Source organism: Maylandia zebra, linkage group LG6, assembly GCF_041146795.1.
Source record: "Maylandia zebra isolate NMK-2024a linkage group LG6, Mzebra_GT3a, whole genome shotgun sequence".
Lineage (NCBI taxonomy): Eukaryota > Metazoa > Chordata > Actinopteri > Cichliformes > Cichlidae > Maylandia > Maylandia zebra.
The window spans coordinates 9,372,931-9,387,073 of record NC_135172.1 but is presented as its reverse complement, the minus strand read 5'-3'; positions in this window follow the sequence as shown (position 1 = coordinate 9,387,073).

Genomic DNA, 14,143 nt, shown 5'->3' with positions numbered 1-14,143 from the left:
TACTTACCAGCAATACAAGACATAAATACACACATAAACATTATAAGACATAAAAACAAGTCAAAGATATTTGCAATAATCAGACCTCAGTGCAAGAAAGTTACTTACCGGCAATACAAGACATAAATACACACATAAACATTATAAGACATACAAACAAGTCAAAGATATTTACAATAATCAGACCTCAGTGCAAGAAAGTTACTTACCAGCAATACAAGACATAAATACACACATAAACATTATAAGACATAAAAACAAGTCAAAGATATTTACAATAATCAGACCTCAGTGCAAGAAAGTTACTTACCAGCAATACAAGACATAAATACACACATAAACATTATAAGACATAAAAACAAGTCAAAGATATTTACAATAAACAGACCTCAGTGCAAGAAAGTTACTTACCAGCAATACAAGACATAAATACACACATAAACATTATAACACATACATACACACATAAACATTATAAGACATAAAAACAAGTCAAAGATATTTACAATAATCAGACCTCAGTGCAAGAAAGTTACTTACCAGCAATACAAGACATAAATACACACATAAACATTATAAGACATAAAAACAAGTCAAAGATATTTACAATAAACAGACCTCAGTGCAAGAAAGTTACTTACCAGCAATACAAGACATAAATACACACATAAACATTATAACACATACATACACACATAAACATTATAAGACAAAAAAAATCAGATCAAAGATATTTGCAACAAACAGACCTCGGTGCAAGAAAGTTACTTACCAGCAATACAAGACATAAATACACACATAAACATTATAAGACATAAAAACAAGTCAAAGATATTTGCAATAATCAGACCTCAGTGCAAGAAAGTTACTTACCGGCAATACAAGACATAAATACACACATAAACATTATAAGACATACAAACAGGTCAAAGATATTTGCAATAAACAGACCTTAGTGCAAGAAAGTTACTTACCAGCGACACAAGACATAAATACACACATAAACATTATAAGAAACGAAAACAGATCAAAGATATTTGCAACAAACAGACCTCAGTGCAAGAAAGTTACTTACCAGCAATACAAGATATAAATACACACACAAACATTATAAGACATAAAAACAAGTCAAAGATATTTGCAATAACCAGACCTTAGTGTAAGGAAGTTACTCACCAGCAATACAAGACATAAATACACACATAAACATTACAAGACAAAAAAAACAGGTCAAAGATATTTGCAATAACCAGACCTTAGTGTAAGGAAGTTACTCACCAGCAATACAAGACATAAATACACACATAAACATTATAAGACATAAAAACAAGTCAAAGATATTTGCAATAATCAGACCTCAGTGCAAGAAAGTTACTTACCAGTAATACAAGACATAAATACACACATAAACATTATAAGACATAAAAACAAGTCAAAGATGTTTGCAACAAACAGGCTCAGTGCAAGAAAGTTACTTACCGGCAATACAAGACATAAATACACACATAAACATTATAAGACATAAAAACAGGTCAAAGATATTTGCAATAAACAGACCTTAGTGCAAGAAAGTTACTTACCAGCGACACAAGACATAAATACACACATAAACATTATAAGAAACGAAAACAGATCAAAGATATTTGCAACAAACAGACCTCAGTGCAAGAAAGTTACTTACCAGCAATACAAGATATAAATACACACACAAACATTATAAGACATAAAAACAAGTCAAAGATATTTGCAATAACCAGACCTTAGTGTAAGGAAGTTACTCACCAGCAATACAAGACATAAATACACACATAAACATTATAAGACATAAAAACAAGTCAAAGATATTTGCAATAACCAGACCTTAGTGTAAGGAAGTTACTCACCAGCAATACAAGACATAAATACACACATAAACATTACAAGACAAAAAAAACAGGTCAAAGATATTTGCAATAACCAGACCTTAGTGTAAGGAAGTTACTCACCAGCAATACAAGACATAAATACACACATAAACATTATAAGACATAAAAACAAGTCAAAGATATTTGCAATAATCAGACCTCAGTGCAAGAAAGTTACTTACCAGTAATACAAGACATAAATACACACATAAACATTATAAGACATAAAAACAAGTCAAAGATGTTTGCAACAAACAGGCTCAGTGCAAGAAAGTTACTTACCGGCAATACAAGACATAAATACACACATAAACATTATAAGACATAAAAACAGGTCAAAGATATTTGCAATAAACAGACCTTAGTGCAAGAAAGTTACTTACCAGCGACACAAGACATAAATACACACATAAACATTATAAGAAACGAAAACAGATCAAAGATATTTGCAACAAACAGACCTCAGTGCAAGAAAGTTACTTACCAGCAATACAAGACATAAATACACACATAAACATTATAAGACATAAAAACAAGTCAAAGATATTTGCAATAACCAGACCTCAGTGCAAGGAAGTTTCTTACCAGCAATACAAGATATAAATACACATATAAACATTATAAGACATAAAAACAAGTCAAAGATATTTGCAATAATCAGACCTTAGTGCAAGGAAGTTTCTTACCAGCAATACAAGACAAAAATACACACATAAACATTACAAGACATAAAAACAAGTCAAAGATATTTGCAATAATCAGACCTTAGTGCAAGGAAGTTACTTACCAGCAATACAAGACATAAATACACATATAAACATTATAAGACATAAAAACAAGTCAAAGATATTTGCAATAAACAGACCTTAGTGCAAGGAAGTTTCTTACCAGCAATACAAGACATAAATACACACATAAACATTACAAGACATAAAAACAAGTCAAAGATATTTGCAATAACCAGACCTTAGTGCAAGGAAGTTACTTACCAGCAATACAAGACATAAATACACATATAAACATTATAAGACATAAAAACAAGTCAAAGATATTTGCAATAACCAGACCTTAGTGCAAGGAAGTTTCTTACCAGCAATACAAGACAAAAATACACACATAAACATTACAAGACAAAAAAACAAGTCAAAGATATTTGCAATAAACAGACCTCAGTGTAAGAAAGTTACTTACCAGCAATACAAGACATAAATACACACATAAACATTATAAGACATAAAAACAAGTCAAAGATATTTGCAATAAACAGACCTCAGTGTAAGAAAGTTACTTACCAGCAATACAAGACATAAATACACACATAAACATTATAAGACATAAAAACAAGTCAAAGATATTTGCAACAAACAGACCTCAGTGCAAGAAAGTTACTTACCAGCAATACAAGACATAAATACACACATAAACATTACAAGACAAAAAAAAACAGGTCAAAGATATTTGCAATAAACAGACCTCAGTGCAAGAAAGTTACTTACCAGCAATACAAGACATAAATACACACATAAACATTATAAGACATAAAAACAAGTCAAAGATATTTGCAATAAACAGACCTCAGTGCAAGAAAGTTACTTACCAGCAATACAAGACATAAATACACATATAAACATTATAAGACATAAAAACAAGTCAAAGATATTTGCAATAATCAGACCTTAGTGCAAGGAAGTTTCTTACCAGCAATACAAGACAAAAATACACACATAAACATTACAAGACATAAAAACAAGTCAAAGATATTTGCAATAATCAGACCTTAGTGCAAGGAAGTTACTTACCAGCAATACAAGACATAAATACACATATAAACATTATAAGACATAAAAACAAGTCAAAGATATTTGCAATAAACAGACCTTAGTGCAAGGAAGTTTCTTACCAGCAATACAAGACATAAATACACACATAAACATTACAAGACATAAAAACAAGTCAAAGATATTTGCAATAACCAGACCTTAGTGCAAGGAAGTTACTTACCAGCAATACAAGACATAAATACACATATAAACATTATAAGACATAAAAACAAGTCAAAGATATTTGCAATAACCAGACCTTAGTGCAAGGAAGTTTCTTACCAGCAATACAAGACAAAAATACACACATAAACATTACAAGACATAAAAACAAGTCAAAGATATTTGCAATAAACAGACCTCAGTGTAAGAAAGTTACTTACCAGCAATACAAGACATAAATACACACATAAACATTATAAGACATAAAAACAAGTCAAAGATATTTGCAATAAACAGACCTCAGTGTAAGAAAGTTACTTACCAGCAATACAAGACATAAATACACACATAAACATTATAAGACATAAAAACAAGTCAAAGATATTTGCAATAAACAGACCTCAGTGTAAGAAAGTTACTTACCAGCAATACAAGACATAAATACACACATAAACATTATAAGACATAAAAACAAGTCAAAAATATTTGCAATAAACAGACCTCAGTGCAAGAAAGTTACTTACCAGCAATACAAGACATAAATACACACATAAACATTACAAGACAAAAAAACAGGTCAAAGATATTTGCAATAAACAGACCTCAGTGTAAGAAAGTTACTTACCAGCAATACAAGACATAAATACACACATAAACATTACAAGACAAAAAAACAGATCAAAGATACTTGCAATAAACAGACCTCAGTGCAAGAAAGTTACTTAACAGCAATACAAGACATAATTACACACATAAACATTACAAGACATAAATACACACATAAACATTATAAGACAAAAAAAAGCAGATCAAAGATATTTGCAACAAACAGACCTCAGTGCAAGAAAGTTACTTACCAGAAATACAAGACATAAATACACACATAAACATTATAAGACATAAAAACAAGTCAAAGATATTTGCAATAAACAGACCTCAGTGTAAGAAAGTTACTTACCAGCAATACAAGACATAAATACACACATAAACATTATAAGACATAAAAACAAGTCAAAGATATTTGCAATAAACAGACCTCAGTGTAAGAAAGTTACTTACCAGCAATACAAGACATAAATACACACATAAACATTATAAGACATAAAAACAAGTCAAAAATATTTGCAATAAACAGACCTCAGTGCAAGAAAGTTACTTACCAGCAATACAAGACATAAATACACACATAAACATTACAAGACAAAAAAACAGGTCAAAGATATTTGCAATAAACAGACCTCAGTGTAAGAAAGTTACTTACCAGCAATACAAGACATAAATACACACATAAACATTACAAGACAAAAAAACAGATCAAAGATACTTGCAATAAACAGACCTCAGTGCAAGAAAGTTACTTAACAGCAATACAAGACATAATTACACACATAAACATTACAAGACATAAATACACACATAAACATTATAAGACAAAAAAAAGCAGATCAAAGATATTTGCAACAAACAGACCTCAGTGCAAGAAAGTTACTTACCAGAAATACAAGACATAAATACACACATAAACATTATAAGACATAAAAACAAGTCAAAGATATTTGCAACAAACAGACCTCAGTGCAAGAAAGTTACTTACCAGCAATACAAGACATAAATACACACATAAACATTATAAGACATAAAAACAAGTCAAAGATATTTGCAACAAACAGACCTCAGTGCAAGAAAGTTACTTACCAGCAATACAAGACATAAATACACACATAAACATTATAAGACATAAAAACAAGTCAAAGATATTTCCAACAAACAGACCTCAGTGCAAGAAAGTTACTTACCAGCAATACAAGACATAATTACACATTTAACAGCAATATATGACATAAATACACACATAAACATTATAAGACATAAAAACAAGTCAAAGATATGTGCAATAATCAGACCTCAGTGCAAGAAAGTTACTTACCAGCAATACAAGACATACATACACACATAAACACTATAAGACATAAAAACAAGTCAAAGATATTTACAATAATCAGACCTCAGTGCAAGAAAGTTACTTACCAGCAATACAAGACATAAATACACACATAAACATTATAAGACATAAAAACAAGTCAAAGATATTTGCAATAATCAGACCTCAGTGCAAGAAAGTTACTTACCAGCGACACAAGACATAAATACACACATAAACATTATAAGAAACGAAAACAGATCAAAGATATTTGCAACAAACAGACCTCAGTGCAAGAAAGTTACTTACCAGCAATACAAGATATAAATACACACACAAACATTATACGACATAAAAACAAGTCAAAGATATTTGCAATAACCAGACCTTAGTGTAAGGAAGTTACTCACCAGCAATACAAGACATAAATACACACATAAACATTACAAGACAAAAAAAACAGGTCAAAGATATTTGCAATAACCAGACCTTAGTGTAAGGAAGTTACTCACCAGCAATACAAGACATAAATACACACATAAACATTATAAGACATAAAAACAAGTCAAAGATATTTGCAATAATCAGACCTCAGTGCAAGAAAGTTACTTACCAGTAATACAAGACATAAATACACACATAAACATTATAAGACATAAAAACAAGTCAAAGATGTTTGCAACAAACAGGCTCAGTGCAAGAAAGTTACTTACCGGCAATACAAGACATAAATACACACATAAACATTATAAGACATAAAAACAAGTCAAAGATGTTTGCAACAAACAGGCTCAGTGCAAGAAAGTTACTTACCGGCAATACAAGACATAAATACACACATAAACATTATAAGAAACGAAAACAGATCAAAGATATTTGCAACAAACAGACCTCAGTGCAAGAAAGTTACTTACCAGCAATACAAGATATAAATACACACACAAACATTATAAGACATAAAAACAAGTCAAAGATATTTGCAATAACCAGACCTTAGTGTAAGGAAGTTACTCACCAGCAATACAAGACATAAATACACACATAAACATTACAAGACAAAAAAAAACAGGTCAAAGATATTTGCAATAAACAGACCTCAGTGCAAGAAAGTTACTTACCAGCAATACAAGACATAAATACACACATAAACATTATAAGACATAAAAACAAGTCAAAGATATTTGCAATAATCAGACCTCAGTGCAAGAAAGTTACTTACCAGCAATACAAGACATAAATACACACATAAACACTATAAGACATAAAAACAGGTCAAAGATATTTGCAATAAACAGACCTCAGTGCAAGAAAGTTACTTACCAGCAATACAAGACATAAATACACACATAAACACTATAAGACATAAAAACAAGTCAAAGATATTTGCAATAAACAGACCTCAGTGCAAGAAAGTTACTTACCAGCAATACAAGACATAAATACACATATAAACATTATAAGACATAAAAACAAGTCAAAGATATTTGCAATAAACAGACCTCAGTGCAAGAAAGTTACTTACCAGCAATACAAGACATAAATACACATATAAACATTATAAGACATAAAAACAAGTCAAAGATATTTGCAATAAACAGACCTCAGTGTAAGAAAGTTACTTACCAGCAATACAAGACATAAATACAAACATAAACATTATAAGACATAAAAACAAGTCAAAGATATTTGCAATAATCAGACCTCAGTGCAAGAAAGTTACTTACCAGAAATACAAGACATAAATACACACATAAACATTATAAGACATAAAAACAAGTCAAAGATGTTTGCAACAAACAGGCTCAGTGCAAGAAAGTTACTTACCGGCAATACAAGACATAAATACACACATAAACATTATAAGACATAAAAACAAGTCAAAGATATTTGCAATAATCAGACCTCAGTGCAAGAAAGTTACTTACCAGAAATACAAGACATAAATACACACATAAACATTATAAGACATAAAAACAAGTCAAAGATGTTTGCAACAAACAGGCTCAGTGCAAGAAAGTTACTTACCAGCGACACATGACATAAATACACACATAAACATTATAAGAAACGAAAACAGATCAAAGATATTTGCAACAAACAGACCTCAGTGCAAGAAAGTTACTTACCAGCAATACAAGACATAAATACACACACAAACATTATAAGACATAAAAACAAGTCAAAGATATTTGCAATAAACAGACCTTAGTGCAAGGAAGTTTCTTACCAGCAATACAAGACATAAATACACACATAAACATTACAAGACATAAAAACAAGTCAAAGATATTTGCAATAAACAGACCTTAGTGCAAGGAAGTTTCTTACCAGCAATACAAGACATAAATACACACATAAACATTACAAGACATAAAAACAAGTCAAAGATATTTGCAATAACCAGACCTCAGTGCAACAAAGTTAATTACCAGCAATACAAGACATAAATACACACATAAACATTATAAGACAAAAAAAACAGATCAAAGATATTTGCAATAAACAGACCTCAGTGCAACAAAGTTAATTACCAGCAATACAAGACATAAATACACACATAAACATTACAAGACATAAATACACACATAAACATTACAAGACAAAAAAACAGATCAAAGATATTTGCAATAAACAGACCTCAGTGCAAGAAAGTTACTTAACAGCAATACAAGACATAATTACACACATAAACATTACAAGACATAAATACACACATAAACATTATAAGACATAAAAACAAGTCAAAGATATTTGCAATAATCAGACCTCAGTGCAAGAAAGTTACTTACCAGCAATACAAGACATAAATACACACATAAACATTATAAGACATAAAAAAGAGTCAAAGATATTTGCAATAAACAGACCTTAGTGCAAGAAAGTTACTTACCGGCAATACAAGACATAAATACACACATAAACATTATAAGACATAAAAAAAGGTCAAAGATATTTGCAATAAACAGACCTTAGTGCAAGAAAGTTACTTACCAGCGACACAAGACATAAATACACACATAAACATTATAAGAAACGAAAACAGATCAAAGATATTTGCAACAAACAGACCTCAGTGCAAGAAAGTTACTTACCAGCAATACAAGATATAAATACACACACAAACATTATAAGACATAAAAACAAGTCAAAGATATTTGCAATAACCAGACCTTAGTGTAAGGAAGTTACTCACCAGCAATACAAGACATAAATACACACATAAACATTATAAGACATAAAAACAAGTCAAAGATATTTGCAATAATCAGACTTCAGTGCAAGAAAGTTACTTACCAGAAATACAAGACATAAATACACACATAAACATTATAAGACATAAAAACAAGTCAAAGATATTTGCAATAATCAGACTTCAGTGCAAGAAAGTTACTTACCAGAAATACAAGACATAAATACACACATAAACATTATAAGACATAAAAACAAGTCAAAGATATTTGCAATAATCAGACTTCAGTGCAAGAAAGTTACTTACCAGAAATACAAGACATAAATACACACATAAACATTATAAGACATAAAAACAAGTCAAAGATATTTGCAACAAACAGACCTCAGTGCAAGAAAGTTACTTACCAGCAATACAAGACATACATACACACATAAAGATTATAAGACATAAAAACAAGTCAAAGATGTTTGCAACAAACAGGCTCAGTGCAAGAAAGTTACTTACCGGCAATACAAGACATAAATACACACATAAACATTATAAGACATAAAAACAAGTCAAAGATATTTGCAATAATCAGACCTCAGTGCAAGAAAGTTACTTACCAGTAATACAAGACATAAATACACACATAAACATTATAAGACATAAAAACAAGTCAAAGATGTTTGCAACAAACAGGCTCAGTGCAAGAAAGTTACTTACCAGTAATACAAGACATAAATACACACATAAACATTATAAGACATAAAAACAGGTCAAAGATATTTGCAATAAACAGACCTTAGTGCAAGAAAGTTACTTACCAGCGACACAAGACATAAATACACACATAAACATTATAAGAAACGAAAACAGATCAAAGATATTTGCAACAAACAGACCTCAGTGCAAGAAAGTTACTTACCAGCAATACAAGATATAAATACACACACAAACATTATAAGACATAAAAACAAGTCAAAGATATTTGCAATAACCAGACCTTAGTGCAAGAAAGTTACTTACCAGCAATACAAGACATAAATACACACATAAACATTACAAGACAAAAAAAAACAGGTCAAAGATATTTGCAATAAACAGACCTCAGTGCAAGAAAGTTACTTACCAGCAATACAAGACATAAATACACACATAAACATTACAAGACAAAAAAAAACAGGTCAAAGATATTTGCAATAAACAGACCTCAGTGCAAGAAAGTTACTTACCAGCAATACAAGACATAAATACACACATAAACATTATAAGACATAAAAACAAGTCAAAGATATTTGCAATAACCAGACCTTAGTGCAAGGAAGTTTCTTACCAGCAATACAAGACAAAAATACACACATAAACATTACAAGACATAAAAACAAGTCAAAGATATTTGCAATAAACAGACCTCAGTGCAAGAAAGTTACTTACCAGCAATACAAGACATAAATACACACATAAACATTACAAGACAAAAAAACAGGTCAAAGATATTTGCAATAAACAGACCTCAGTGTAAGAAAGTTACTTACCAGCAATACAAGACATAAATACACACATAAACATTACAAGACAAAAAAACAGATCAAAGATACTTGCAATAAACAGACCTCAGTGCAAGAAAGTTACTTAACAGCAATACAAGACATAATTACACACATAAACATTACAAGACATAAATACACACATAAACATTATAAGACAAAAAAAAGCAGATCAAAGATATTTGCAACAAACAGACCTCAGTGCAAGAAAGTTACTTACCAGAAATACAAGACATAAATACACACATAAACATTACAAGACATAAATACACACATAAACATTATAAGACATAAAAACAAGTCAAAGATATTTGCAACAAACAGACCTCAGTTCAAGAAAGTTACTTACCAGCAATACAAGACATAAATACACACATAAACATTATAAGACATAAAAACAAGTCAAAGATATTTGCAACAAACAGACCTCAGTGCAAGAAAGTTACTTACCAGCAATACAAGACATACATGCACACATAAACATTACAAGACATAAAAACAAGTGAAAGATATTTGCAATAAACAGACCTCAGTGCAAGAAAGTTACTTACCAGCAATACAAGACATAAATACACACATAAACATTATAACACATACATACACACATAAACATTATAAGACAAAAAAAATCAGATCAAAGATATTTGCAACAAACAGACCTCGGTGCAAGAAAGTTACTTACCAGCAATACAAGACATAAATACACACATAAACATTATAAGACATAAAAACAAGTCAAAGATATTTGCAATAATCAGTCCTCAGTGCAAGAAAGTTACTTACCAGCAATACAAGACATAAATACACACATAAACATTATAAGACATAAAAACAAGTCAAAGATGTTTGCAACAAACAGGCTCAGTGCAAGAAAGTTACTTACCAGCAATACAAGATATAAATACACACACAAACATTATAAGACATAAAAACAAGTCAAAGATATTTGCAATAACCAGACCTTAGTGTAAGGAAGTTACTCACCAGCAATACAAGACATAAATACACACATAAACATTACAAGACAAAAAAAACAGGTCAAAGATATTTGCAATAACCAGACCTTAGTGTAAGGAAGTTACTCACCAGCAATACAAGACATAAATACACACATAAACATTATAAGACATAAAAACAAGTCAAAGATATTTGCAATAATCAGACCTCAGTGCAAGAAAGTTACTTACCAGTAATACAAGACATAAATACACACATAAACATTATAAGACATAAAAACAAGTCAAAGATGTTTGCAACAAACAGGCTCAGTGCAAGAAAGTTACTTACCGGCAATACAAGACATAAATACACACATAAACATTATAAGACATAAAAACAAGTCAAAGATGTTTGCAACAAACAGGCTCAGTGCAAGAAAGTTACTTACCGGCAATACAAGACATAAATACACACATAAACATTATAAGAAACGAAAACAGATCAAAGATATTTGCAACAAACAGACCTCAGTGCAAGAAAGTTACTTACCAGCAATACAAGATATAAATACACACACAAACATTATAAGACATAAAAACAAGTCAAAGATATTTGCAATAACCAGACCTTAGTGTAAGGAAGTTACTCACCAGCAATACAAGACATAAATACACACATAAACATTACAAGACAAAAAAAAACAGGTCAAAGATATTTGCAATAAACAGACCTCAGTGCAAGAAAGTTACTTACCAGCAATACAAGACATAAATACACACATAAACATTACAAGACATAAAAACAAGTCAAAGATATTTGCAATAATCAGACCTCAGTGCAAGAAAGTTACTTACCAGCAATACAAGACATAAATACACACATAAACACTATAAGACATAAAAACAAGTCAAAGATATTTGCAATAATCAGACCTCAGTGCAAGAAAGTTACTTACCAGAAATACAAGACATAAATACACACATAAACATTATAAGACATAAAAACAAGTCAAAGATGTTTGCAACAAACAGGCTCAGTGCAAGAAAGTTACTTACCAGCAATACAAGATATAAATACACACACAAACATTATAAGACATAAAAACAAGTCAAAGATATTTGCAATAACCAGACCTTAGTGTAAGGAAGTTACTCACCAGCAATACAAGACATAAATACACACATAAACATTATAAGACAAAAAAAACAGATCAAAGATATTTGCAATAAACAGACCTCAGTGCAACAAAGTTAATTACCAGCAATACAAGACATAAATACACACATAAACATTTCAAGACATAAATACACACATAAACATTACAAGACAAAAAAACAGATCAAAGATATTTGCAATAAACAGACCTCAGTGCAAGAAAGTTACTTAACAGCAATACAAGACATAATTACACACATAAACATTACAAGACATAAATACACACATAAACATTATAAGACATAAAAACAAGTCAAAGATATTTGCAATAATCAGACCTCAGTGCAAGAAAGTTACTTACCAGCAATACAAGACATAAATACACACATAAACATTATAAGACATAAAAAAGAGTCAAAGATATTTGCAATAAACAGACCTTAGTGCAAGAAAGTTACTTACCGGCAATACAAGACATAAATACACACATAAACATTATAAGACATAAAAAAAGGTCAAAGATATTTGCAATAAACAGACCTTAGTGCAAGAAAGTTACTTACCAGAAATACAAGACATAAATACACACATAAACATTATAAGACATAAAAACAAGTCAAAGATATTTGCAATAATCAGACCTCAGTGCAAGAAAGTTACTTACCAGCGACACAAGACATAAATACACACATAAACATTATAAGAAACGAAAACAGATCAAAGATATTTGCAACAAACAGACCTCAGTGCAAGAAAGTTACTTACCAGCAATACAAGATATAAATACACACACAAACATTATAAGACATAAAAACAAGTCAAAGATATTTGCAATAACCAGACCTTAGTGTAAGGAAGTTACTCACCAGCAATACAAGACATAAATACACACATAAACATTATAAGACATAAAAACAAGTCAAAGATATTTGCAATAATCAGACCTCAGTGCAAGAAAGTTACTTACCAGAAATACAAGACATAAATACACACATAAACATTATAAGACATAAAAACAAGTCAAAGATATTTGCAATAATCAGACCTCAGTGCAAGAAAGTTACTTACCAGCAATACAAGACATACATACACACATAAACATTATAAGACATAAAAACAAGTCAAAGATGTTTGCAACAAACAGGCTCAGTGCAAGAAAGTTACTTACCGGCAATACAAGACATAAATACACACATAAACATTATAAGACATAAAAACAAGTCAAAGATATTTGCAATAATCAGACCTCAGTGCAAGAAAGTTACTTACCAGTAATACAAGACATAAATACACACATAAACATTATAAGACATAAAAACAAGTCAAAGATGTTTGCAACAAACAGGCTCAGTGCAAGAAAGTTACTTACCAGTAATACAAGACATAAATACACACATAAACATTATAAGACATAAAAACAGGTCAAAGATATTTGCAATAAACAGACCTTAGTGCAAGAAAGTTACTTACCAGCGACACAAGACATAAATACACACATAAACATTATAAGAAACGAAAAC